The sequence below is a fragment of the Acipenser ruthenus genome, chromosome 48, assembly GCF_902713425.1.
Source record: "Acipenser ruthenus chromosome 48, fAciRut3.2 maternal haplotype, whole genome shotgun sequence".
Taxonomy (NCBI): domain Eukaryota; kingdom Metazoa; phylum Chordata; class Actinopteri; order Acipenseriformes; family Acipenseridae; genus Acipenser; species Acipenser ruthenus.
Window position 1 is genome coordinate 4,653,472 of NC_081236.1, and position 27,321 is coordinate 4,680,792.

The 27,321-nt window shown below is 39.6% G+C and overlaps 21 non-coding genes across 21 annotated transcripts; all 21 read left to right on the plus strand.

Moving 5' to 3' along the window:
* The first annotated feature begins 1,515 nt into the window (after positions 1-1,515).
* On the plus strand, positions 1,516-1,587 carry trnah-gug (transfer RNA histidin (anticodon GUG)). Its single transcript has one exon. It is a non-coding gene; the product is annotated as a tRNA-His (tRNA).
* A 310-nt stretch (positions 1,588-1,897) lies between these two features.
* Positions 1,898-1,969, plus strand: trnag-ucc (transfer RNA glycine (anticodon UCC)). The gene has a single exon. It is a non-coding gene; the product is annotated as a tRNA-Gly (tRNA).
* Positions 1,970-3,930: 1,961 nt separating this feature from the next.
* On the plus strand, positions 3,931-4,002 carry trnah-gug (transfer RNA histidin (anticodon GUG)). Its single transcript has one exon. It is a non-coding gene; the product is annotated as a tRNA-His (tRNA).
* Positions 4,003-4,312: 310 nt separating this feature from the next.
* On the plus strand, positions 4,313-4,384 carry trnag-ucc (transfer RNA glycine (anticodon UCC)). The gene has a single exon. It is a non-coding gene; the product is annotated as a tRNA-Gly (tRNA).
* Positions 4,385-6,346: 1,962 nt separating this feature from the next.
* Positions 6,347-6,418, plus strand: trnah-gug (transfer RNA histidin (anticodon GUG)). Its single transcript has one exon. It is a non-coding gene; the product is annotated as a tRNA-His (tRNA).
* A 310-nt stretch (positions 6,419-6,728) lies between these two features.
* trnag-ucc (transfer RNA glycine (anticodon UCC)) lies at positions 6,729-6,800 on the plus strand. Its single transcript has one exon. It is a non-coding gene; the product is annotated as a tRNA-Gly (tRNA).
* Positions 6,801-8,761: 1,961 nt separating this feature from the next.
* trnah-gug (transfer RNA histidin (anticodon GUG)) lies at positions 8,762-8,833 on the plus strand. The gene has a single exon. It is a non-coding gene; the product is annotated as a tRNA-His (tRNA).
* Positions 8,834-9,143: 310 nt separating this feature from the next.
* On the plus strand, positions 9,144-9,215 carry trnag-ucc (transfer RNA glycine (anticodon UCC)). The gene has a single exon. It is a non-coding gene; the product is annotated as a tRNA-Gly (tRNA).
* A 1,961-nt stretch (positions 9,216-11,176) lies between these two features.
* trnah-gug (transfer RNA histidin (anticodon GUG)) lies at positions 11,177-11,248 on the plus strand. The gene has a single exon. It is a non-coding gene; the product is annotated as a tRNA-His (tRNA).
* A 310-nt stretch (positions 11,249-11,558) lies between these two features.
* trnag-ucc (transfer RNA glycine (anticodon UCC)) lies at positions 11,559-11,630 on the plus strand. Its single transcript has one exon. It is a non-coding gene; the product is annotated as a tRNA-Gly (tRNA).
* Positions 11,631-13,597: 1,967 nt separating this feature from the next.
* Positions 13,598-13,669, plus strand: trnah-gug (transfer RNA histidin (anticodon GUG)). Its single transcript has one exon. It is a non-coding gene; the product is annotated as a tRNA-His (tRNA).
* A 308-nt stretch (positions 13,670-13,977) lies between these two features.
* On the plus strand, positions 13,978-14,049 carry trnag-ucc (transfer RNA glycine (anticodon UCC)). The gene has a single exon. It is a non-coding gene; the product is annotated as a tRNA-Gly (tRNA).
* Positions 14,050-16,015: 1,966 nt separating this feature from the next.
* Positions 16,016-16,087, plus strand: trnah-gug (transfer RNA histidin (anticodon GUG)). Its single transcript has one exon. It is a non-coding gene; the product is annotated as a tRNA-His (tRNA).
* Positions 16,088-16,397: 310 nt separating this feature from the next.
* Positions 16,398-16,469, plus strand: trnag-ucc (transfer RNA glycine (anticodon UCC)). The gene has a single exon. It is a non-coding gene; the product is annotated as a tRNA-Gly (tRNA).
* A 1,957-nt stretch (positions 16,470-18,426) lies between these two features.
* Positions 18,427-18,498, plus strand: trnah-gug (transfer RNA histidin (anticodon GUG)). Its single transcript has one exon. It is a non-coding gene; the product is annotated as a tRNA-His (tRNA).
* Positions 18,499-18,808: 310 nt separating this feature from the next.
* On the plus strand, positions 18,809-18,879 carry trnag-ucc (transfer RNA glycine (anticodon UCC)). The gene has a single exon. It is a non-coding gene; the product is annotated as a tRNA-Gly (tRNA).
* Positions 18,880-21,207: 2,328 nt separating this feature from the next.
* Positions 21,208-21,278, plus strand: trnag-ucc (transfer RNA glycine (anticodon UCC)). The gene has a single exon. It is a non-coding gene; the product is annotated as a tRNA-Gly (tRNA).
* Positions 21,279-23,243: 1,965 nt separating this feature from the next.
* trnah-gug (transfer RNA histidin (anticodon GUG)) lies at positions 23,244-23,315 on the plus strand. The gene has a single exon. It is a non-coding gene; the product is annotated as a tRNA-His (tRNA).
* Positions 23,316-23,624: 309 nt separating this feature from the next.
* trnag-ucc (transfer RNA glycine (anticodon UCC)) lies at positions 23,625-23,695 on the plus strand. The gene has a single exon. It is a non-coding gene; the product is annotated as a tRNA-Gly (tRNA).
* Positions 23,696-25,660: 1,965 nt separating this feature from the next.
* On the plus strand, positions 25,661-25,732 carry trnah-gug (transfer RNA histidin (anticodon GUG)). Its single transcript has one exon. It is a non-coding gene; the product is annotated as a tRNA-His (tRNA).
* Positions 25,733-26,041: 309 nt separating this feature from the next.
* Positions 26,042-26,113, plus strand: trnag-ucc (transfer RNA glycine (anticodon UCC)). Its single transcript has one exon. It is a non-coding gene; the product is annotated as a tRNA-Gly (tRNA).
* Positions 26,114-27,321: the final 1,208 nt, after the last annotated feature.

Sequence of the window (27,321 nt, forward strand, 5' to 3'; positions counted from 1 at the left end):
TTCTTTGTTTTTAATAATTTCTTTTTAAACTTTCTCTTTTCATTAAATGTCTATATATATATATATATATATATATATATATATATATATATATATATATATATATATATATATATATATATATATATAATGTATTTCTGTGACCCCCTTTTTAAAATGACAAAACACTCCATGTTTTACTGTATATAATGTTTGATTACATGCTTTTAAATGGGGAATAATGTGTTTTCTTTTCTTTTTTTGTTTTTGTTTTTTCTTTGTTTTGTAATAATTTATTTTTTAAACTTTCTCTTTTCATTAACTGTGTCTTATGTATATATATAAAAAAAAAAACTTTAACGTTGTCTGCACAAAGCATAAGTTAACATAAGCATTTATAAAAACATGGGTATCCCACTATTCCGATTACGTAAATAACATATTAAACATGAATTTTTTGTCCATATCTTATAAACAGATGTGCCATAAGTTTATGGGTATATATATATAATATATTATATATATATATAAAAAACATATATTCAATAAGCATATCTGTCTTGTAACCATCATAAAATCCATGGCCCCTCATTATATATTCATAATTTCATAAATACACTCCCCCTCATTATATATTCATAAATTCATAAATACCCGCCCCCTCATTATATATTCATAAATACAACCCCCCCCTCATGAATCAAAATTTTGACAGAAGCTATAGTAATATTACTACTTGTATGTACCACAAAAAGAACAGATTTGCTGAACTGGTTAATTAACCTTACTATAAAAAACTGATAGATCCAAGTATTTTATATAAACTGCAATACTATAATATGTGGTAACTAGTTGAATTAACTTCACTATAAGAAACTGCTAGATTAAGAGTTTGTTTAATTGTATCATCTCTATATGTACCTACTAGACAATTGTTAGATGTTGAAGTGAAAGTGGAATTGTCATATTGTTTACATTGTTGTTAATGTGCTTGAGATTTTGAAAACAATTATTAATTAAAACTTGTAAAGATTATTTTTGGAGTATGATTGCTTGATTTCTCCTGGATAAAAGAGTTTGTGCGGGAACCAACCACTCGAGGTCCTTGTCCTCAATAAACACACGGTGGCGTAGTGAAAATAACATAAATTTCGCTATCTGTATATAAAGACCTGCTACACTTCAATACTACTGCCGCTACTCGGACACCACACACGGAATCATTGTAAACACACCGCCATAGCACAGGCTGCCGACCAGCCATACCGCCGCCGTCACGAGAGCCTCCCGTTCCCTTACATCCTGCTTCCTATTCCGCTCCCCCTTGTCTTTAAAACCAGCCTTTGAAATGAGCCAGGTAAAGGGGAATCATCCTCTGATTGGCGCAGGGAAAGAAACGAAAGATTCTAAAAATGAAAGTAGCCTAATTAAAACAATAAAACAAAACACATAGCAGCGACCTGCTGCAATTGTTCTGCCGTGTGTGTAGCACGGAGTGCCCAGCTGACAAAACAAACACGAGCTTCTCGGTAGTTCGCCGTGATCGTATAGTGGTTAGTACTTTGCGTTGTGGCCGCAACAACCCCGGTTCGAATCCGGGTCACGGCAGGTGCAATCCTCACACGGCAGAGAAGCTTGTTCTTTTTTTTCACACGCCATCTTCATGGCATGCACCTTTTTGAAAGAAAATAGAATACAATAATTGCTTCATCGTGTTAGTACAGGCATGATGCACACCAGCCTGCTGTGTATGAAATAATAATTACAGAAATAATCAATCTACAAACACCATAAAAATCTCCCACAAACACCAGTCGCTGTATTAACGCTTATCGAGTAGAGGCAAGACGGGACCTGTCCCAGCAGCCAACGTTACAGTGGCTTAATTCAATCATTGAAGGTGACTTTGAGAACGGAGGCGTTGGTGGTATAGTGGTGAGCATAGCTGCCTTCCAAGCAGTTGACCCGGGTTCGATTCCCGGCCAACGCAAGTCTTTTTTGAACTTTTTCATTTAACATTGGAATAAAGCGTAATACATTCCCCAACTAATTTGCCTTACTGGTTAATAGTCTTAAAAGCATAACTTTGAAAGTATCACTGTGAGTTATGATGATCTGTGAGGTGATATTAGTCACTACATTAAGCCCCATCAAACGAATGTGTTCATTTGGAATCATGCATTGATAATGCGTTGTCGGGAAAACTGCAAATATGTATGGAAGCGTGAGTTGAATGATTAATCACATTCTAAGGATTGATATGGTCCTGTTGTTCGTCCTGCCACATAACAATGGCGTTGCAGTTACATGCGCTGCAAAATCAAATATTTAAAATTAAACAACCATCTGATAAAACTTACTGCAGCCGGATTGTTTTAGACACACATGGGCGCATGAAAAAAATCAAACATATGTTACCAAAATAGTCATTGCTGTATGATGTACAGCAACTGTGAAATGAATGGTTTTATAATCTGTTATGTGAGACTTCTGTTGAATTTTTAAGCATTTGATTCCCTGTGTACACAAAGATGGCAGTCCTGATTTAACGAGTGGGCAAGCAGAGCTCTCGGTGACTGATTTGTCAGTCTTTTTCAGTCACGTGATTGAGCGCCTTCCCGGCAATGCATCGTAATTAGAAAAGTGTAATGCAAGATATTGAACACGGACACATCCGGGATTTGAACCCGGGAACTCGCGCACCCGAAGCAAGAATCATACCCCTAGATTAAACAGCCAAATCCTGGCGGCGATTTGGTTCCACGAGCTTCCAAAGAAGCGTAGACCTAGATGCTCTGTATTGAGGAATTAGTGTCACCTTGCTGTGTGCCTGTTAGGGGCAGTCTGATTTGCTTTACCTGGCGGCTAGCATTTCTATGGGCATCGAGAGGTGGTCGCTATAAATGAGGAAACTTGTTAAGATAGGATTTAGTTTCGATATGCATACATAAAAAATAAACAAAACAAAACTGTGTTTCGTTGTTTTGCAAAGGGATGCACTGCAATTTGTTATATTTTATTTTATTCTTGCGAGCACGCAGCTGTTTTATATATTCATTTTAAATAGATTGGGGGAAATTGGTACTGTGTACTTTACAAATGTAATCTAGATTGTAACGAGACCATTCAAGTGCTGACGTTGTTGTCTACTTTGTATGTACCACAAAAAGAACAGATTTGCTGAACTGGTTAATTAACCTTACTATAAAAAACTGATAGATCCAAGTATTTTATATAAACTGCAATACTATAATATGTGGTAACTAGTTGAATTAACTTCACTATAAGAAACTGCTAGATTAAGAGTTTGTTTAATTGTATCATCTCTATATGTATCTACTAGACAATTGTTAGATGGTGAAGTGAAAGTGGAATTGTCATATTGTTTACATTGTTGTTAATGTGCTTGAGATTTTGAAAACAATTATTAATTAAAACTTGTAAAGATTATTTTTGGAGTATGATTGCTTGATTTCTCCTGGATAAAAGAGTTTGTGCGGGAACCAACCACTCGAGGTCCTTGTCCTCAATAAACACACGGTGGCGTAGTGAAAATAACATAAATTTCGCTATCTGTATATAAAGACCTGCTACACTTCAATACTACTGCCGCTACTCGGACACCACACACGGAATCATTGTAAACACACCGCCATAGCACAGGCTGCCGACCAGCCATACCGCCGCCGTCACGAGAGCCTCCCGTTCCCTTACATCCTGCTTCCTATTCCGCTCCCCCTTGTCTTTAAAACCAGCCTTTGAAATGAGCCAGGTAAAGGGGAATCATCCTCTGATTGGCGCAAGGAAAGAAACGAAAGATTCTAAAAATGAAAGTAGCCTAATTAAAACAATAAAACAAAACACATAGCAGCGACCTGCTGCAATTGTTCTGCCGTGTGTGTAGCACGGAGTGCCCAGCTGACAAAACAAACACAAGCTTCTCGGTAGTTTGCCGTGATCGTATAGTGGTTAGTACTTTGCGTTGTGGCCGCAACAACCCCGGTTCGAATCCGGGTCACGGCAGGTGCAATCCTCACACGGCAGAGAAGCTTGTTCGTTTTTTTCACACGCCATCTTCATGGCATGCACCTTTTTGAAAGAAAATAGAATACAATAATTGCTTCATCATGTTAGTACAGGCATGATGCACACCAGCCTGCTGTGTATGAAATAATAATTACAGAAATAATCAATCTATAAACACCATAAAAATCTCCCACAAACACCAGTCGCTGTATTAACGCTTATCGAGTAGAGGCAAGACGGGACCTGTCCCAGCAGCCAACGTTACAGTGGCTTAATTCAATCTTTGAAGGTGATTTTGAGAACGGAGGCGTTGGTGGTATAGTGGTGAGCATAGCTGCCTTCCAAGCAGTTGACCCGGCTTCGATTCCCGGCCAACGCAAGTCTTTTTTGAACTTTTTCATTTAACATTGGAATAAAGCATACATACAATACATTCCCCAACTAATTTGCCTTACTGGTTAATAGTCTTAAAAGCATAACTTTGAAAGTATCACTGTGAGTTATAATGATCTGTGAGGTGATATTAGTCACTACATTAAGCCCCATCAAACGAATGTGTTCATTTGGAATCATGCATTGATAATGCGTTGTCGGGAAAACTGCAAATATGTATGGAAGCGTGAGTTGAATGATTAATCACATTCTAAGGATTGATATGGTCCTGTTGTTCGTCCTGCCACATAACAATGGCGTTGCAGTTACATGCGCTGCAAAATCAAATATTTAAAATTAAACAACCATCTGATAAAACTTACTGCAGCCGGATTGTTTTAGACACACATGGGCGCATGAAAAAAATCAAACATATGTTACCAAAATAGTCATTGCTGTATGATGTACAGCAACTGTGAAATGAATGGTTTTATAATCTGTTATGTGAGACTTCTGTTGAATTTTTAAGCATTTGATTCCCTGTGTACACAAAGATGGCAGTCCTGATTTAACGAGTGGGCAAGCAGAGCTCTCGGTGACTGATTTGTCAGTCTTTTTCAGTCACGTGATTGAGCGCCTTCCCGGCAATGCATCGTAATTAGAAAAGTGTAATGCAAGATATTGAACACGGACACATCCGGGATTTGAACCCGGGAACTCGCGCACCCGAAGCAAGAATCATACCCCTAGATTAAACAGCCAAATCCTGGCGGCGATTTGGTTCCACGAGCTTCCAAAGAAGCGTAGACCTAGATGCTCTGTATTGAGGAATTAGTGTCACCTTGCTGTGTGCCTGTTAGGGGCAGTCTGATTTGCTTTACCTGGCGGCTAGCATTTCTATGGGCATCGAGAGGTGGTCGCTATAAATGAGGAAACTTGTTAAGATAGGATTTAGTTTCGATATGCATACATAAAAAATAAACAAAACTGTGTTTCGTTGTTTTGCAAAGGGATGCACTGCAATTTGTTATATTTTATTTTATTCTTGCGAGCACGCAGCTGTTTTATATATTCATTTTAAATAGATTGGGGGAAATTGGTACTGTGTACTTTACAAATGTAATCTAGATTGTAACGAGACCATTCAAGTGCTGACGTTGTTGTCTACTTTGTATGTACCACAAAAAGAACAGATTTGCTGAACTGGTTAATTAACCTTACTATAAAAAACTGATAGATCCAAGTATTTTATATAAACTGCAATACTATAATATGTGGTAACTAGTTGAATTAACTTCACTATAAGAAACTGCTAGATTAAGAGTTTGTTCAATTGTATCATCTCTATATGTACCTACTAGACAATTGTTAGATGTTGAAGTGAAAGTGGAATTGCCACATTGTTTACATTGTTGTTAATGTGCTTGAGATTTTGAAAACAATTATTAATTAAAACTTGTAAAGATTATTTTTGGAGTATGATTGCTTGATTTCTCCTGGATAAAAGAGTTTGTGCGGGAACCAACCACTCGAGGTCCTTGTCCTCAATAAACACACGGTGGCGTAATGAAAATAACATAAATTTCGCTATCTGTATATAAAGACCTGCTACACTTCAATACTACTGCCGCTACTCGGACACCACACACGGAATCATTGTAAACACACCGCCATAGCACAGGCTGCCAACCAGCCATACTGCCGCCGTCACGAGAGCCTCCCGTTCCCTTACATCCTGCTTCCTATTCCGCTCCCCCTTGTCTTTAAAACCAGCCTTTGAAATGAGCCAGGTAAAGGGGAATCATCCTCTGATTGACGCAAGGAAAGAAACGAAAGATTCTAAAAATGAAAGTAGCCTAATTAAAACAATAAAACAAAACACATAGCAGCGACCTGCTGCAATTGTTCTGCCGTGTGTGTAGCACGGAGTGCCCAGCTGACAAAACAAACACAAGCTTCTCGGTAGTTTGCCGTGATCGTATAGTGGTTAGTACTTTGCGTTGTGGCCGCAACAACCCCGGTTCGAATCCGGGTCACGACAGGTGCAATCCTCACACGGCAGAGAAGCTTGTTCTTTTTTTTCACACGCCATCTTCATGGCATGCACCTTTTTGAAAGAAAATAGAATACAATAATTGCTTCATCGTGTTAGTACAGGCATGATGCACACCAGCCTGCTGTGTATGAAATAATAATTACAGAAATAATCAATCTATAAACACCATAAAAATCTCCCACAAACACCAGTCGCTGTATTAACGCTTATCGAGTAGAGGCAAGACGGGACCTGTCCCAGCAGCCAACGTTACAGTGGCTTAATTCAATCTTTGAAGGTGATTTTGAGAACGGAGGCGTTGGTGGTATAGTGGTGAGCATAGCTGCCTTCCAAGCAGTTGACCCGGCTTCGATTCCCGGCCAACGCAAGTCTTTTTTGAACTTTTTCATTTAACATTGGAATAAAGCGTAATACATTCCCCAACTAATTTGCCTTACTGGTTAATAGTCTTAAAAGCATAACTTTGAAAGTATCACTGTGAGTTATAATGATCTGTGAGGTGATATTAGTCACTACATTAAGCCCCATCAAACGAATGTGTTCATTTGGAATCATGCATTGATAATGCGTTGTCGGGAAAACTGCAAATATGTATGGAAGCGTGAGTTGAATGATTAATCACATTCTAAGGATTGATATGGTCCTGTTGTTCGTCCTGCCACATAACAATGGCGTTGCAGTTACATGCGCTGCAAAATCAAATATTTAAAATTAAACAACCATCTGATAAAACTTACTGCAGCCGGATTGTTTTAGACACACATGGGCGCATGAAAAAAATCAAACATATGTTACCAAAATAGTCATTGCTGTATGATGTACAGCAACTGTGAAATGAATGGTTTTATAATCTGTTATGTGAGACTTCTGTTGAATTTTTAAGCATTTGATTCCCTGTGTACACAAAGATGGCAGTCCTGATTTAACGAGTGGGCAAGCAGAGCTCTCGGTGACTGATTTTTCAGTCTTTTTCAGTCACGTGATTGAGCGCCTTCCCGGCAATGCATCGTAATTAGAAAAGAGTAATGCAAGATATTGAACACGGACACATCCGGGATTTGAACCCGGGAACTCGCGCACCCGAAGCAAAAATCATACCCCTAGATTAAACAACCAAATGCTGGCGGCGATTCGGTTCCACGAGCTTCCAAAGAAGCATAGACCAAGATGCTCTGTATTGAGGAATTAGTGTCACCTTGCTGTGTGCCTGTTAGGGGCAGTCTGATTTGCTTTACCTGGCGGCTAGCATTTCTATGGGCATCGAGAGGTGGTCGCTATAAATGAGGAAACTTGTTAAGATAGGATTTAGTTTCGATATGCATACATAAAAAATAAACAAAACAAAACTGTGTTTCGTTGTTTTGCAAAGGGATGCACTGCAATTTGTTATATTTTATTTTATTCTTGCGAGCACGCAGCTGTTTTATATATTCATTTTAAATAGATTGGGGGAAATTGGTACTGTGTACTTTACAAATGTAATCTAGATTGTAACGAGACCATTCAAGTGCTGACGTTGTTGTCTACTTTGTATGTACCACAAAAAGAACAGATTTGCTGAACTGGTTAATTAACCTTACTATAAAAAACTGATAGATCCAAGTATTTTATATAAACTGCAATACTATAATATGTGGTAACTAGTTGAATTAACTTCACTATAAGAAACTGCTAGATTAAGAGTTTGTTTAATTGTATCATCTCTATATGTATCTACTAGACAATTGTTAGATGGTGAAGTGAAAGTGGAATTGTCATATTGTTTACATTGTTGTTAATGTGCTTGAGATTTTGAAAACAATTATTAATTAAAACTTGTAAAGATTATTTTTGGAGTATGATTGCTTGATTTCTCCTGGATAAAAGAGTTTGTGCGGGAACCAACCACTCGAGGTCCTTGTCCTCAATAAACACACGGTGGCGTAGTGAAAATAACATAAATTTCGCTATCTGTATATAAAGACCTGCTACACTTCAATACTACTGCCGCTACTCGGACACCACACACGGAATCATTGTAAACACACCGCCATAGCACAGGCTGCCGACCAGCCATACCGCCGCCGTCACGAGAGCCTCCCGTTCCCTTACATCCTGCTTCCTATTCCGCTCCCCCTTGTCTTTAAAACCAGCCTTTGAAATGAGCCAGGTAAAGGGGAATCATCCTCTGATTGGCGCAAGGAAAGAAACGAAAGATTCTAAAAATGAAAGTAGCCTAATTAAAACAATAAAACAAAACACATAGCAGCGACCTGCTGCAATTGTTCTGCCGTGTGTGTAGCACGGAGTGCCCAGCTGACAAAACAAACACAAGCTTCTCGGTAGTTTGCCGTGATCGTATAGTGGTTAGTACTTTGCGTTGTGGCCGCAACAACCCCGGTTCGAATCCGGGTCACGGCAGGTGCAATCCTCACACGGCAGAGAAGCTTGTTCGTTTTTTTCACACGCCATCTTCATGGCATGCACCTTTTTGAAAGAAAATAGAATACAATAATTGCTTCATCATGTTAGTACAGGCATGATGCACACCAGCCTGCTGTGTATGAAATAATAATTACAGAAATAATCAATCTATAAACACCATAAAAATCTCCCACAAACACCAGTCGCTGTATTAACGCTTATCGAGTAGAGGCAAGACGGGACCTGTCCCAGCAGCCAACGTTACAGTGGCTTAATTCAATCTTTGAAGGTGATTTTGAGAACGGAGGCGTTGGTGGTATAGTGGTGAGCATAGCTGCCTTCCAAGCAGTTGACCCGGCTTCGATTCCCGGCCAACGCAAGTCTTTTTTGAACTTTTTCATTTAACATTGGAATAAAGCGTAATACATTCCCCAACTAATTTGCCTTACTGGTTAATAGTCTTAAAAGCATAACTTTGAAAGTATCACTGTGAGTTATAATGATCTGTGAGGTGATATTAGTCACTACATTAAGCCCCATCAAACGAATGTGTTCATTTGGAATCATGCATTGATAATGCGTTGTCGGGAAAACTGCAAATATGTATGGAAGCGTGAGTTGAATGATTAATCACATTCTAAGGATTGATATGGTCCTGTTGTTCGTCCTGCCACATAACAATGGCGTTGCAGTTACATGCGCTGCAAAATCAAATATTTAAAATTAAACAACCATCTGATAAAACTTACTGCAGCCGGATTGTTTTAGACACACATGGGCGCATGAAAAAAATCAAACATATGTTACCAAAATAGTCATTGCTGTATGATGTACAGCAACTGTGAAATGAATGGTTTTATAATCTGTTATGTGAGACTTCTGTTGAATTTTTAAGCATTTGATTCCCTGTGTACACAAAGATGGCAGTCCTGATTTAACGAGTGGGCAAGCAGAGCTCTCGGTGACTGATTTGTCAGTCTTTTTCAGTCACGTGATTGAGCGCCTTCCCGGCAATGCATCGTAATTAGAAAAGTGGAATGCAAGATATTGAACACGGACACATCCGGGATTTGAACCCGGGAACTCGCGCACCCGAAGCAAGAATCATACCCCTAGATTAAACAGCCAAATGCTGGCGGCGATTTGGTTCCACGAGCTTCCAAAGAAGCGTAGACCTAGATGCTCTGTATTGAGGAATTAGTGTCACCTTGCTGTGTGCCTGTTAGGGGCAGTCTGATTTGCTTTACCTGGCGGCTAGCATTTCTATGGGCATCGAGAGGTGGTCGCTATAAATGAGGAAACTTGTTAAGATAGGATTTAGTTTCGATATGCATACATAAAAAATAAACAAAACAAAACTGTGTTTCGTTGTTTTGCAAAGGGATGCACTGCAATTTGTTATATTTTATTTTATTCTTGCGAGCACACAGCTGTTTTATATATTCATTTTAAATAGATTGGGGGAAATTGGTACTGTGTACTTTACAAATGTAATCTAGATTGTAACGAGACCATTCAAGTGCTGACGTTGTTGTCTACTTTGTATGTACCACAAAAAGAACAGATTTGCTGAACTGGTTAATTAACCTTACTATAAAAAACGGATAGATCCAAGTATTTTATATAAACTGCAATACTATAATATGTGGTAACTAGTTGAATTAACTTCACTATAAGAAACTGCTAGATTAAGAGTTTGTTTAATTGTATCATCTCTATATGTATCTACTAGACAATTGTTAGATGGTGAAGTGAAAGTGGAATTGTCATATTGTTTACATTGTTGTTAATGTGCTTGAGATTTTGAAAACAATTATTAATTAAAACTTGTAAAGATTATTTTTGGAGTATGATTGCTTGATTTCTCCTGGATAAAAGAGTTTGTGCGGGAACCAACCACTCGAGGTCCTTGTCCTCAATAAACACACGGTGGCGTAGTGAAAATAACATAAATTTCGCTATCTGTATATAAAGACCTGCTACACTTCAATACTACTGCCGCTACTCGGACACCACACACGGAATCATTGTAAACACACCGCCATAGCACAGGCTGCCGACCAGCCATACCGCCGCCGTCACGAGAGCCTCCCGTTCCCTTACATCCTGCTTCCTATTCCGCTCCCCCTTGTCTTTAAAACCAGCCTTTGAAATGAGCCAGGTAAAGGGGAATCATCCTCTGATTGGCGCAGGGAAAGAAACGAAAGATTCTAAAAATGAAAGTAGCCTAATTCAAACAATAAAACAAAACACATAGCAGCGACCTGCTGCAATTGTTCTGCCGTGTGTGTAGCACGGAGTGCCCAGCTGACAAAACAAACACAAGCTTCTCGGTAGTTTGCCGTGATCGTATAGTGGTTAGTACTTTGCGTTGTGGCCGCAACAACCCCGGTTCGAATCCGGGTCACGGCAGGTGCAATCCTCACACGGCAGAGAAGCTTGTTCGTTTTTTTCACACGCCATCTTCATGGCATGCACCTTTTTGAAAGAAAATAGAATACAATAATTGCTTCATCGTGTTAGTACAGGCATGATGCACACCAGCCTGCTGTGTATGAAATAATAATTACAGAAATAATCAATCTATAAACACCATAAAAATCTCCCACAAACACCAGTCGCTGTATTAACGCTTATCGAGTAGAGGCAAGACGGGACCTGTCCCAGCAGCCAACGTTGCAGTGGCTTAATTCAATCTTTGAAGGTGATTTTGAGAACGGAGGCGTTGGTGGTATAGTGGTGAGCATAGCTGCCTTCCAAGCAGTTGACCCGGGTTCGATTCCCGGCCAACGCAAGTCTTTTTTGAACTTTTTCATTTAACATTGGAATAAAGCGTAATACATTCCCCAACTAATTTGCCTTACTGGTTAATAGTCTTAAAAGCATAACTTTGAAAGTATCACTGTGAGTTATAATGATCTGTGAGGTGATATTAGTCACTACATTAAGCCCCATCAAACGAATGTGTTCATTTGGAATCATGCATTGATAATGCGTTGTCGGGAAAACTGCAAATATGTATGGAAGCGTGAGTTGAATGATTAATCACATTCAAAGGATTGATATGGTCCTGTTGTTCGTCCTGCCACATAACAATGGCGTTGCAGTTACATGCGCTGCAAAATCAAATATTTCAAATTAAACAACCATCTGATAAAACTTACTGCAGCCGGATTGTTTTAGACACACATGGGCGCATGAAAAAAATCAAACATATGTTACCAAAATAGTCATTGCTGTATGATGTACAGCAACTGTGAAATGAATGGTTTTATAATCTGTTATGTGAGACTTCTGTTGAATTTTTAAGCGTTTGATTCCCTGTGTACACAAAGATGGCAGTCCTGATTTAACGAGTGGGCAAGCAGAGCTCTCGGTGACTGATTTTTCAGTCTATTTCAGTCACGTGATTGAGCGCCTTCCCGGCAATGCATCGTAATTAGAAAAGTGGAATGCAAGATATTGAACACGGACACATCCGGGATTTGAACCCGGGAACTCGCGCACCCGAAGCAAGAATCATACCCCTAGATTAAACAGCCAAATGCTGGCGGCGATTTGGTTCCACGAGCTTCCAAAGAAGCGTAGACCTAGATGCTCTGTATTGAGGAATTAGTGTCACCTTGCTGTGTGCCTGTTAGGGGCAGTCTGATTTGCTTTACCTGGCGGCTAGCATTTCTATGGGCATCGAGAGGTGGTCGCTATAAATGAGGAAACTTGTTAAGATAGGATTTAGTTTCGATATGCATACATACACATAAAAAATAAACAAAACAAAACTGTGTTTCGTTGTTTTGCAAAGGGATGCACTGCAATTTGTTATATTTTATTTTATTCTTGCGAGCACGCAGCTGTTTTATATATTCATTTTAAATAGATTGGGGGAAATTGGTACTGTGTACTTTACAAATGTAATCTAGATTGTAACGAGACCATTCAAGTGCTGACGTTGTTGTCTACTTTGTATGTACCACAAAAAGAACAGATTTGCTGAACTGGTTAATTAACCTTACTATAAAAAACTGATAGATCCAAGTATTTTATATAAACTGCAATACTATAATATGTGGTAACTAGTTGAATTAACTTCACTATAAGAAACTGCTAGATTAAGAGTTTGTTTAATTGTATCATCTCTATATGTATCTACTAGACAATTGTTAGATGGTGAAGTGAAAGTGGAATTGTCATATTGTTTACATTGTTGTTAATGTGCTTGAGATTTTGAAAACAATTATTAATTAAAACTTGTAAAGATTATTTTTGGAGTATGATTGCTTGATTTCTCCTGGATAAAAGAGTTTGTGCGGGAACCAACCACTCGAGGTCCTTGTCCTCAATAAACACACGGTGGCGTAGTGAAAATAACATAAATTTCGCTATCTGTATATAAAGACCTGCTACACTTCAATACTACTGCCGCTACTCGGACACCACACACGGAATCATTGTAAACACACCGCCATAGCACAGGCTGCCGACCAGCCATACCGCCGCCGTCACGAGAGCCTCCCGTTCCCTTACATCCTGCTTCCTATTCCGCTCCCCCTTGTCTTTAAAACCAGCCTTTGAAATGAGCCAGGTAAAGGGGAATCATCCTCTGATTGGCGCAGGGAAAGAAACGAAAGATTCTAAAAATGAAAGTAGCCTAATTAAAACAATAAAACAAAACACATAGCAGCGACCTGCTGCAATTGTTCTGCCGTGTGTGTAGCACGGAGTGCCCAGCTGACAAAACAAACACGAGCTTCTCGGTAGTTCGCCGTGATCGTATAGTGGTTAGTACTTTGCGTTGTGGCCGCAACAACCCCGGTTCGAATCCGGGTCACGGCAAGTGCAATCCTCACACGGCAGAGAAGCTTGTTCTTTTTTTTCACACGCCATCTTCATGGCATGCACCTTTTTGAAAGAAAATAGAATACAATAATTGCTTCATCGTGTTAGTACAGGCATGATGCACACATGCCTGCTGTGTATGAAATAATAATTACAGAAATAATCAATCTATACACCATAAAAATCTCCCACAAACACCAGTCGCTGTATTAACGCTTATCGAGTAGAGGCAAGACGGGACCTGTCCCAGCAGCCAACGTTACAGTGGCTTAATTCAATCTTTGAAGGTGATTTTGAGAACGGAGGCGTTGGTGGTATAGTGGTGAGCATAGCTGCCTTCCAAGCAGTTGACCCGGGTTCGATTCCCGGCCAACGCAAGTCTTTTTTGAACTTTTTCATTTAACATTGGAATAAAGCGTAATACATTCCCCAACTAATTTGCCTTACTGGTTAATAGTCTTAAAAGCATAACTTTGAAAGTATCACTGTGAGTTATAATGATCTGTGAGGTGATATTAGTCACTACATTAAGCCCCATCAAACGAATGTGTTCATTTGGAATCATGCATTGATAATGCGTTGTCGGGAAAACTGCAAATATGTATGGAAGCGTGAGTTGAATGATTAATCACATTCTAAGGATTGATATGGTCCTGTTGTTCGTCCTGCCACATAACAATGGCGTTGCAGTTACATGCGCTGCAAAATCAAATATTTTAAATTAAACAACCATCTGATAAAACTTACTGCAGCCGGATTGTTTTAGACACACATGGGCGCATGAAAAAATCAAACATATGTTACCAAAATAGTCATTGCTGTATGATGTACAGCAACTGTGAAATGAATGGTTTTATAATCTGTTATGTGAGACTTCTGTTGAATTTTTAAGCATTTGATTCCCTGTGTACAGAAAGATGGCAGTCCTGATTTAACGAGTGGGCAAGCAGAACTCTCGGTGACTGATTTTTCAGTCTTTTTCAGTCACGTGATTGAGCGCCTTCCCGGTAATGCATCGTAATTAGAAAAGTGTAATGCAAGATATTGAACACGGACACATCCGGGATTTGAACCCGGGAACTCGCGCACCCGAAGCAAGAATCATACCCCTAGATTAAACAGCCAAATGCTGGCGGCGATTTGGTTCCACGAGCTTCCAAAGAAGCGTAGACCTAGATGCTCTGTATTGAGGAATTAGTGTCACCTTGCTGTGTGCCTGTTAGGGGCAGTCTGATTTGCTTTACCTGGCGGCTAGCATTTCTATGGGCATCGAGAGGTGGTCGCTATAAATGAGGAAACTTGTTAAGATAGGATTTAGTTTTGATATGCATACATACACATAAAAAATAAACAAAACAAAACTGTGTTTCGTTGTTTTGCAAAGGGATGCACTGCAATTTGTTATATTTTATTTTATTCTTGCGAGCACGCAGCTGTTTTATATATTCATTTTAAATAGATTGGGGGAAATTGGTACTGTGTACTTTACAAATGTAATCTAGATTGTAACGAGACCATTCAAGTGCTGACGTTGTTGTCTACTTTGTATGTACCACAAAAAGAACAGATTTGCTGAACTGGTTAATTAACCTTACTATAAAAAACTGATAGATCCAAGTATTTTATATAAACTGCAATACTATAATATGTGGTAACTAGTTGAATTAACTTCACTAAAAGAAACTGCTAGATTAAGAGTTTGTTTAATTGTATCATCTCTATATGTATCTACTAGACAATTGTTAGATGGTGAAGTGAAAGTGGAATTGTCATATTGTTTACATTGTTGTTAATGTGCTTGAGATTTTGAAAACAATTATTAATTAAAACTTGTAAAGATTATTTTTGGAGTATGATTGCTTGATTTCTCCTGGATAAAAGAGTTTGTGCGGGAACCAACCACTCGAGGTCCTTGTCCTCAATAAACACACGGTGGCGTAGTGAAAATAACATAAATTTCGCTATCTGTATATAAAGACCTGCTACACTTCAATACTACTGCCGCTACTCGGACACCACACACGGAATCATTGTAAACACACCGCCATAGCACAGGCTGCCGACCAGCCATACCGCCGCCGTCACGAGAGCCTCCCGTTCCCTTACATCCTGCTTCCTATTCCGCTCCCCCTTGTCTTTAAAACCAGCCTTTGAAATGAGCCAGGTAAAGGGGAATCATCCTCTGATTGGCGCAGGGAAAGAAACGAAAGATTCTAAAAATGAAAGTAGCCTAATTAAAACAATAAAACAAAACACATAGCAGCGACCTGCTGCAATTGTTCTGCCGTGTGTGTAGCACGGAGTGCCCAGCTGACAAAACAAACACGAGCTTCTCGGTAGTTCGCCGTGATCGTATAGTGGTTAGTACTTTGCGTTGTGGCCGCAACAACCCCGGTTCGAATCCGGGTCACGGCAGGTGCAATCCTCACACGGCAGAGAAGCTTGTTCTTTTTTTTCACACGCCATCTTCATGGCATGCACCTTTTTGAAAGAAAATAGAATACAATAATTGCTTCATCGTGTTAGTACAGGCATGATGCACACCAGCCTGCTGTGTATGAAATAATAATTACAGAAATAATCAATCTATAAACACCATAAAAATCTCCCACAAACACCAGTCGCTGTATTAACGCTTATCGAGTAGAGGCAAGACGGGACCTGTCCCAGCAGCCAACGTTACAGTGGCTTAATTCAATCTTTGAAGGTGATTTTGAGAACGGAGGCGTTGGTGGTATAGTGGTGAGCATAGCTGCCTTCCAAGCAGTTGACCCGGGTTAGATTCCCGGCCAACGCAAGTCTTTTTTGAACTTTTTCATTTAACATTGGAATAAAGCGTAATACATTCCCCAACTAATTTGCATTACTGGTTAATAGTCTTAATAGCATAACTTTGAAAGTATCACTGTGAGTTATAATGATCTGTGAGGTGATATTAGTCACTACATTAAGCCCCATCAAACGAATGTGTTCATTTGGAATCATGCATTGATAATGCGTTGTCGGGAAAACTGCAAATATGTATGGAAGCGTGAGTTGAATGATTAATCACATTCTAAGGATTGATATGGTCCTGTTGTTCGTCCTGCCACATAACAATGGCGTTGCAGTTACATGCGCTGCAAAATCAAATATTTTAAATTAAACAACCATCTGATAAAACTTACTGCAGCCGGATTGTTTTAGACACACATGGGCGCATGAAAAAAATCAAACATATGTTACCAAAATAGTCATTGCTGTATGATGTACAGCAACTGTGAAATGAATGGTTTTATAATCTGTTATGTGAGACTTCTGTTGAATTTTTAAGCATTTGATTCCCTGTGTACACAAAGATGGCAGTCCTGATTTAACGAGTCGGCAAGCAGAACTCTCGGTGACTGATTTTTCAGTCTTTTTCAGTCACGTGATTGAGCGCCTTCCCGGTAATGCATCGTAATTAGAAAAGTGTAATGCAAGATATTGAACACGGACACATCCGGGATTTGAACCCGGGAACTCGCGCACCCGAAGCAAGAATCATACCCCTAGATTAAACAGCCAAATGCTGGCGGCGATTTGGTTCCACGAGCTTCCAAAGAAGCGTAGACCTAGATGCTCTGTATTGAGGAATTAGTGTCACCTTGCTGTGTGCCTGTTAGGGGCAGTCTGATTTGCTTTACCTGGCGGCTAGCATTTCTATGGGCATCGAGAGGTGGTCGCTATAAATGAGGAAACTTGTTAAGATAGGATTTAGTTTCGATATGCATACATAAAAAATAAACAAAACAAAACTGTGTTTCGTTGTTTTGCAAAGGGATGCACTGCAATTTGTTATATTTTATTTTATTCTTGCGAGCACGCAGCTGTTTTATATATTCATTTTAAATAGATTGGGGGAAATTGGTACTGTGTACTTTACAAATGTAATCTAGATTGTAACGAGACCATTCAAGTGCTGACGTTGTTGTCTTTTGTATGTACCACAAAAAGAACAGATTTGCTGAACTGGTTAATTAACCTTACTATAAAAAACTGATAGATCCAAGTATTTTATATAAACTGCAATACTATAATATGTGGTAACTAGTTGAATTAACTTCACTATAAGAAACTGCTAGATTAAGAGTTTGTTTAATTGTATCATCTCTATATGTACCTACTAGACAATTGTTAGATGGTGAAGTGAAAGTGGAATTGTCATATTGTTTACATTGTTGTTAATGTGCTTGAGATTTTGAAAACAATTATTAATTAAAACTTGTAAAGATTATTTTTGGAGTATGATTGCTTGATTTCTCCTGGATAAAAGAGTTTGTGCGGGAACCAACCACTCGAGGTCCTTGTCCTCAATAAACACACGGTGGCGTAGTGAAAATAACATAAATTTCGCTATCTGTATATAAAGACCTGCTACACTTCAATACTACTGCCGCTACTCGGACACCACACACGGAATCATTGTAAACACACCGCCATAGCACAGGCTGCCGACCAGCCATACCGCCGCCGTCACGAGAGCCTCCCGTTCCCTTACATCCTGCTTCCTATTCCGCTCCCCCTTGTCTAAAACCAGCCTTTGAAATGAGCCAGGTAAAGGGGAATCATCCTCTGATTGGCGCAGGGAAAGAAACGAAAGATTCTAAAAATGAAAGTAGCCTAATTAAAACAATAAAACAAAACACATAGCAGCGACCTGCTGCAATTGTTCTGCCGTGTGTGTAGCACGGAGTGCCCAGCTGACAAAACAAACACGAGCTTCTCGGTAGTTCGCCGTGATCGTATAGTGGTTAGTACTTTGCGTTGTGGCCGCAACAACCCCGGTTCGAATCCGGGTCACGGCAGGTGCAATCCTCCCACGGCAGAGAAGCTTGTTCTTTTTTTTCACACGCCATCTTCATGGCATGCACCTTTTTGAAAGAAAATAGAATACAATAATTGCTTCATCGTGTTAGTACAGGCATGATGCACACCAGCCTGCTGTGTATGAAATAATAATTACAGAAATAATCAATCTATAAACACCATAAAAATCTCCCACAAACACCAGTCGCTGTATTAACGCTTATCGAGTAGAGGCAAGACGGGACCTGTCCCAGCAGCCAACGTTACAGTGGCTTAATTCAATCTTTGAAGGTGATTTTGAGAACGGAGGCGTTGGTGGTATAGTGGTGAGCATAGCTGCCTTCCAAGCAGTGGCCCGGGTTCGATCCCCGGCCAACGCAAGTCTTTTTTGAACTTTTTCATTTAACATTGGAATAAAGCGTAATACATTCCCCAACTAATTTGCCTTACTGGTTAATAGTCTTAAAAGCATAACTTTGAAAGTATCACTGTGAGTTATAATGATCTGTGAGGTGATATTAGTCACTACATTAAGCCCCATCAAACGAATGTGTTCATTTGGAATCATGCATTGATAATGCGTTGTCGGGAAAACTGCAAATATGTATGGAAGCGTGAGTTGAATGATTAATCACATTCTAAGGATTGATATGGTCCTGTTGTTCGTCCTGCCACATAACAATGGCGTTGCAGTTACATGCGCTGCAAAATCAAATATTTTAAATTAAACAACCATCTGATAAAACTTACTGCAGCCGGATTGTTTTAGACACACATGGGCGCATGAAAAAATCAAACATATGTTACCAAAATAGTGATTGCTGTATGATGTACAGCAACAGTGAAATGAATGGTTTTATAATCTGTTATGTGAGACTTCTGTTGAATTTTTAAGCATTTGATTCCCTGTGTACAGAAAGATGGCAGTCCTGATTTAACGAGTGGGCAAGCAGAACTCTCGGTGACTGATTTTTCAGTCTTTTTCAGTCACGTGATTGAGCGCCTTCCCGGTAATGCATCGTAATTAGAAAAGTGTAATGCAAGATATTGAACACGGACACATCCGGGATTTGAACCCGGGAACTCGCGCACCCGAAGCAAGAATCATACCCCTAGATTAAACAGCCAAATGCTGGCGGCGATTTGGTTCCACGAGCTTCCAAAGAAGCGTAGACCTAGATGCTCTGTATTGAGGAATTAGTGTCACCTTGCTGTGTGCCTGTTAGGGGCAGTCTGATTTGCTTTACCTGGCGGCTAGCATTTCTATGGGCATCGAGAGGTGGTCGCTATAAATGAGGAAACTTGTTAAGATAGGATTTAGTTTTGATATGCATACATACACATAAAAAATAAACAAAACAAAACTGTGTTTCGTTGTTTTGCAAAGGGATGCACTGCAATTTGTTATATTTTATTTTATTCTTGCGAGCACGCAGCTGTTTTATATATTCATTTTAAATAGATTGGGGGAAATTGGTACTGTGTACTTTACAAATGTAATCTAGATTGTAACGAGACCATTCAAGTGCTGACGTTGTTGTCTACTTTGTATGTACCACAAAAAGAACAGATTTGCTGAACTGGTTAATTAACCTTACTATAAAAAACTGATAGATCCAAGTATTTTATATAAACTGCAATACTATAATATGTGGTAACTAGTTGAATTAACTTCACTAAAAGAAACTGCTAGATTAAGAGTTTGTTTAATTGTATCATCTCTATATGTATCTACTAGACAATTGTTAGATGGTGAAGTGAAAGTGGAATTGTCATATTGTTTACATTGTTGTTAATGTGCTTGAGATTTTGAAAACAATTATTAATTAAAACTTGTAAAGATTATTTTTGGAGTATGATTGCTTGATTTCTCCTGGATAAAAGAGTTTGTGCGGGAACCAACCACTCGAGGTCCTTGTCCTCAATAAACACACGGTGGCGTAGTGAAAATAACATAAATTTCGCTATCTGTATATAAAGACCTGCTACACTTCAATACTACTGCCGCTACTCGGACACCACACACGGAATCATTGTAAACACACCGCCATAGCACAGGCTGCCGACCAGCCATACCGCCGCCGTCACGAGAGCCTCCCGTTCCCTTACATCCTGCTTCCTATTCCGCTCCCCCTTGTCTTTAAAACCAGCCTTTGAAATGAGCCAGGTAAAGGGGAATCATCCTCTGATTGGCGCAGGGAAAGAAACGAAAGATTCTTAAAATGAAAGTAGCCTAATTAAAACAATAAAACAAAACACATAGCAGCGACCTGCTGCAATTGTTCTGCCGTGTGTGTAGCACGGAGTGCCCAGCTGACAAAACAAACACGAGCTTCTCGGTAGTTCGCCGTGATCGTATAGTGGTTAGTACTTTGCGTTGTGGCCGCAACAACCCCGGTTCGAATCCGGGCTACGGCAGGTGCAATCCTCACACGGCAGAGAAGCTTGTTCTTTTTTTTCACACGCCATCTTCATGGCATGCACCTTTTTGAAAGAAAATAGAATACAATAATTGCTTCATCGTGTTAGTACAGGCATGATGCACACCAGCCTGCTGTGTATGAAATAATAATTACAGAAATAATCAATCTATAAACACCATAAAAATCTCCCACAAACACCAGTCGTAGAGGCAATACGGGACCTGTCCCAGCAGCCAACGTTACAGTGGCTTAATTCAATCTTTGAAGGTGATTTTGAGAACGGAGGCGTTGGTGGTATAGTGGTGAGCATAGCTGCCTTCCAAGCAGTGGCCCGGGTTCGATTCCCGGCCAACGCAAGTCTTTTTTGAACTTTTTCATTTAACATTGGAATAAAGCGTAATACATTCCCCAACTAATTTGCCTTACTGGTTAATAGTCTTAAAAGCATAACTTTGAAAGTATCACTGTGAGTTATAATGATCTGTGAGGTGATATTAGTCACTACATTAAGCCCCATCAAACGAATGTGTTCATTTGGAATCATGCATTGATAATGCGTTGTCGGGAAAACTGCAAATATGTATGGAAGCGTGAGTTGAATGATTAATCACATTCTAAGGATTGATATGGTCCTGTTGTTCGTCCTGCCACATAACAATGGCGTTGCAGTTACATGCGCTGCAAAATCAAATATTTTAAATTAAACAACCATCTGATAAAACTTACTGCAGCCGGATTGTTTTAGACACACATGGGCGCATGAAAAAATCAAACATATGTTACCAAAATAGTGATTGCTGTATGATGTACAGCAACAGTGAAATGAATGGTTTTATAATCTGTTATGTGAGACTTCTGTTGAATTTTTAAGCATTTGATTCCTGTGTACAGAAAGATGGCAGTCCTGATTTAACGAGTGGGCAAGCAGAACTCTCGGTGACTGATTTTTCAGTCTTTTTCAGTCACGTGATTGAGCGCCTTCCCGGTAATGCATCGTAATTAGAAAAGTGGAATGCAAGATATTGAACACGGACACATCCGGGATTTGAACCCGGGAACTCGCGCACCCGAAGCAAGAATCATACCCCTAGATTAAACAGCCAAATGCTGGCGGCGATTTGGTTCCACGAGCTTCCAAAGAAGCGTAGACCTAGATGCTCTGTATTGAGGAATTAGTGTCACCTTGCTGTGTGCCTGTTAGGGGCAGTCTGATTTGCTTTACCTGGCGGCTAGCATTTCTATGGGCATCGAGAGGTGGTCGCTATAAATGAGGAAACTTGTTAAGATAGGATTTAGTTTCGATATGCATACATACACATAAAAAATAAACAAAACAAAACTGTGTTTCGTTGTTTTGCAAAGGGATGCACTGCAATTTGTTATATTTTATTTTATTCTTGCGAGCACGCAGCTGTTTTATATATTCATTTTAAATAGATTGGGGGAAATTGGTACTGTGTACTTTACAAATGTAATCTAGATTGTAACGAGACCATTCAAGTGCTGACGTTGTTGTCTACTTTGTATGTACCACAAAAAGAACAGATTTGCTGAACTGGTTAATTAACCTTACTATAAAAAACTGATAGATCCAAGTATTTTATATAAACTGCAATACTATAATATGTGGTAACTAGTTGAATTAACTTCACTATAAGAAACTGCTAGATTAAGAGTTTGTTTAATTGTATCATCTCTATATGTATCTACTAGACAATTGTTAGATGGTGAAGTGAAAGTGGAATTGTCATATTGTTTACATTGTTGTTAATGTGCTTGAGATTTTGAAAACAATTATTAATTAAAACTTGTAAAGATTATTTTTGGAGTATGATTGCTTGATTTCTCCTGGATAAAAGAGTTTGTGCGGGAACCAACCACTCGAGGTCCTTGTCCTCAATAAACACACGGTGGCGTAGAGAAAATAACATAAATTTCGCTATCTGTATATAAAGACCTGCTACACTTCAATACTACTGCCGCTACTCGGACACCACACACGGAATCATTGTAAACACACCGCCATAGCACAGGCTGCCGACCAGCCATACCGCCGCCGTCACGAGAGCCTCCCGTTCCCTTACATCCTGCTTCCTATTCCGCTCCCCCTTGTCTTTAAAACCAGCCTTTGAAATGAGCCAGGTAAAAGGGAATCATCCTCTGATTGGCGCAAGGAAAGAAACGAAAGATTCTAAAAATGAAAGTAGCCTAATTAAAACAATAAAACAAAACACATAGCAGCGACCTGCTGCAATTGTTCTGCCGTGTGTGTAGCACGGAGTGCCCAGCTGACAAAACAAACACAAGCTTCTCGGTAGTTTGCCGTGATCGTATAGTGGTTAGTACTTTGCGTTGTGGCCGCAACAACCCCGGTTCGAATCCGGGTCACGGCAGGTGCATTCCTCACACGGCAGAGAAGCTTGTTCTTTTTTTCACACGCCATCTTCATGGCATGCACCTTTTTGAAAGAAAATAGAATACAACAATTGCTTCATCGTGTTAGTACAGGCATGATGCACACCAGCCTGCTGTGTGTGAAATAATAATTACAGAAATAATCAATCTATAAACACCATAAAAATCTCCCACAAACACCAGTCGGTGTATTAACGCTTATCGAGTAGAGGCAATACGGGACCTGTCCCAGCAGCCAACGTTACAGTGGCTTAATTCAATCTTTGAAGGTGATTTTGAGAACGGAGGCGTTGGTGGTATAGTGGTGAGCATAGCTGCCTTCCAAGCAGTGGCCCGGGTTCGATTCCCGGCCAACGCAAGTCTTTTTTGAACTTTTTCATTTAACATTGGAATAAAGCGTAATACATTCCCCAACTAATTTGCCTTACTGGTTAATAGTCTTAAAAGCATAACTTTGAAAGTATCACTGTGAGTTATAATGATCTGTGAGGTGATATTAGTCACTACATTAAGCCCCATCAAACGAATGTGTTCATTTGGAATCATGCATTGATAATGCGTTGTCGGGAAAACTGCAAATATGTATGGAAGCGTGAGTTGAATGATTAATCACATTCTAAGGATTGATATGGTCCTGTTGTTCGTCCTGCCACATAACAATGGCGTTGCAGTTACATGCGCTGCAAAATCAAATATTTTAAATTAAACAACCATCTGATAAAACTTACTGCAGCCGGATTGTTTTAGACACACATGGGCGCATGAAAAAATCAAACATATGTTACCAAAATAGTGATTGCTGTATGATGTACAGCAACAGTGAAATGAATGGTTTTATAATCTGTTATGTGAGACTTCTGTTGAATTTTTAAGCATTTGATTCCTGTGTACAGAAAGATGGCAGTCCTGATTTAACGAGTGGGCAAGCAGAACTCTCGGTGACTGATTTTTCAGTCTTTTTCAGTCACGTGATTGAGCGCCTTCCCGGTAATGCATCGTAATTAGAAAAGTGGAATGCAAGATATTGAACACGGACACATCCGGGATTTGAACCCGGGAACTCGCGCACCCGAAGCAAGAATCATACCCCTAGATTAAACAGCCAAATGCTGGCGGCGATTTGGTTCCACGAGCTTCCAAAGAAGCGTAGACCTAGATGCTCTGTATTGAGGAATTAGTGTCACCTTGCTGTGTGCCTGTTAGGGGCAGTCTGATTTGCTTTACCTGGCGGCTAGCATTTCTATGGGCATCGAGAGGTGGTCGCTATAAATGAGGAAACTTGTTAAGATAGGATTTAGTTTCGATATGCATACATACACATAAAAAATAAACAAAACAAAACTGTGTTTCGTTGTTTTGCAAAGGGATGCACTGCAATTTGTTATATTTTATTTTATTCTTGCGAGCACGCAGCTGTTTTATATATTCATTTTAAATAGATTGGGGGAAATTGGTACTGTGTACTTTACAAATGTAATCTAGATTGTAACGAGACCATTCAAGTGCTGACGTTGTTGTCTACTTTGTATGTACCACAAAAAGAACAGATTTGCTGAACTGGTTAATTAACCTTACTATAAAAAACTGATAGATCCAAGTATTTTATATAAACTGCAATACTATAATATGTGGTAACTAGTTGAATTAACTTCACTATAAGAAACTGCTAGATTAAGAGTTTGTTTAATTGTATCATCTCTATATGTATCTACTAGACAATTGTTAGATGGTGAAGTGAAAGTGGAATTGTCATATTGTTTACATTGTTGTTAATGTGCTTGAGATTTTGAAAACAATTATTAATTAAAACTTGTAAAGATTATTTTTGGAGTATGATTGCTTGATTTCTCCTGGATAAAAGAGTTTGTGCGGGAACCAACCACTCGAGGTCCTTGTCCTCAATAAACACACGGTGGCGTAGAGAAAATAACATAAATTTCGCTATCTGTATATAAAGACCTGCTACACTTCAATACTACTGCCGCTACTCGGACACCACACACGGAATCATTGTAAACACACCGCCATAGCACAGGCTGCCGACCAGCCATACCGCCGCCGTCACGAGAGCCTCCCGTTCCCTTACATCCTGCTTCCTATTCCGCTCCCCCTTGTCTTTAAAACCAGCCTTTGAAATGAGCCAGGTAAAAGGGAATCATCCTCTGATTGGCGCAAGGAAAGAAACGAAAGATTCTAAAAATGAAAGTAGCCTAATTAAAACAATAAAACAAAACACATAGCAGCGACCTGCTGCAATTGTTCTGCCGTGTGTGTAGCACGGAGTGCCCAGCTGACAAAACAAACACAAGCTTCTCGGTAGTTTGCCGTGATCGTATAGTGGTTAGTACTTTGCGTTGTGGCCGCAACAACCCCGGTTCGAATCCGGGTCACGGCAGGTGCATTCCTCACACGGCAGAGAAGCTTGTTCTTTTTTTCACACGCCATCTTCATGGCATGCACCTTTTTGAAAGAAAATAGAATACAACAATTGCTTCATCGTGTTAGTACAGGCATGATGCACACCAGCCTGCTGTGTGTGAAATAATAATTACAGAAATAATCAATCTATAAACACCATAAAAATCTCCCACAAACACCAGTCGGTGTATTAACGCTTATCGAGTAGAGGCAAGACGGGACCTGTCCCAGCAGCCAACGTTACAGTGGCTTAATTCAATCTTTGAAGGTGATTTTGAGAACGGAGGCGTTGGTGGTATAGTGGTGAGCATAGCTGCCTTCCAAGCAGTTGACCCGGCTTCGATTCCCGGCCAACGCAAGTCTTTTTTGAACTTTTTCATTTAACATTGGAATAAAGCGTAATACATTCCCCAACTAATCTGCCTTACTGGTTAATAGTCTTAAAAGCATAACTTTGAAAGTATCACTGTGAGTTATAATGATCTGTGAGGTGATATTAGTCACTACATTAAGCCCCATCAAACGAATGTGTTCATTTGGAATCATGCATTGATAATGCGTTGTCGGGAAAACTGCAAATATGTATGGAAGCGTGAGTTGAATGATTAATCACATTCTAAGGATTGATATGGTCCTGTTGTTCGTCCTGCCACATAACAATGGCGTTGCAGTTACATGCGCTGCAAAATCAAATATTTAAAATTAAACAACCATCTGATAAAACTTACTGCAGCCGGATTGTTTTAGACACACATGGGCGCATGAAAAAAATCAAACATATGTTACCAAAATAGTCATTGCTGTATGATGTACAGCAACTGTGAAATTAATGGTTTTATAATCTGTTATGTGAGACTTCTGTTGAATTTTTAAGCATTTGATTCCCTGTGTACACAAAGATGGCAGTCCTGATTTAACGAGTGGGCAAGCAGAGCTCTCGGTGACTGATTTGTCAGTCTTTTTCAGTCACGTGATTGAGCGCCTTCCCGGCAATGCATCGTAATTAGAAAAGTGTAATGCAAGATATTGAACACGGACACATCCGGGATTTGAACCCGGGAACTCGCGCACCCGAAGCAAGAATCATACCCCTAGATTAAACAGCCAAATGCTGGCGGCGATTTGGTTCCACGAGCTTCCAAAGAAGCGTAGACCTAGATGCTCTGTATTGAGGAATTAGTGTCACCTTGCTGTGTGCCTGTTAGGGGCAGTCTGATTTGCTTTACCTGGCGGCTAGCATTTCTATGGTCATCGAGAGGTGGTCGCTATAAATGAGGAAACTTGTTGATAGGATTTAGTTTCGATATGCATACATAAAAAATAAACAAAACAAAACTGTGTTTCGTTGTTTTGCAAAGGGATGCACTGCAATTTGTTATATTTTATTTTATTCTTGCGAGCACGCAGCTGTTTTATATATTCATTTTAAATAGATTGGGGGAAATTGGTACTGTGTACTTTACAAATGTAATCTAGATTGTAACGAGACCATTCAAGTGCTGACGTTCTTGTCTACTTTGTATGTACCACAAAAAGAACAGATTTGCTGAACTGGTTAATTAACCT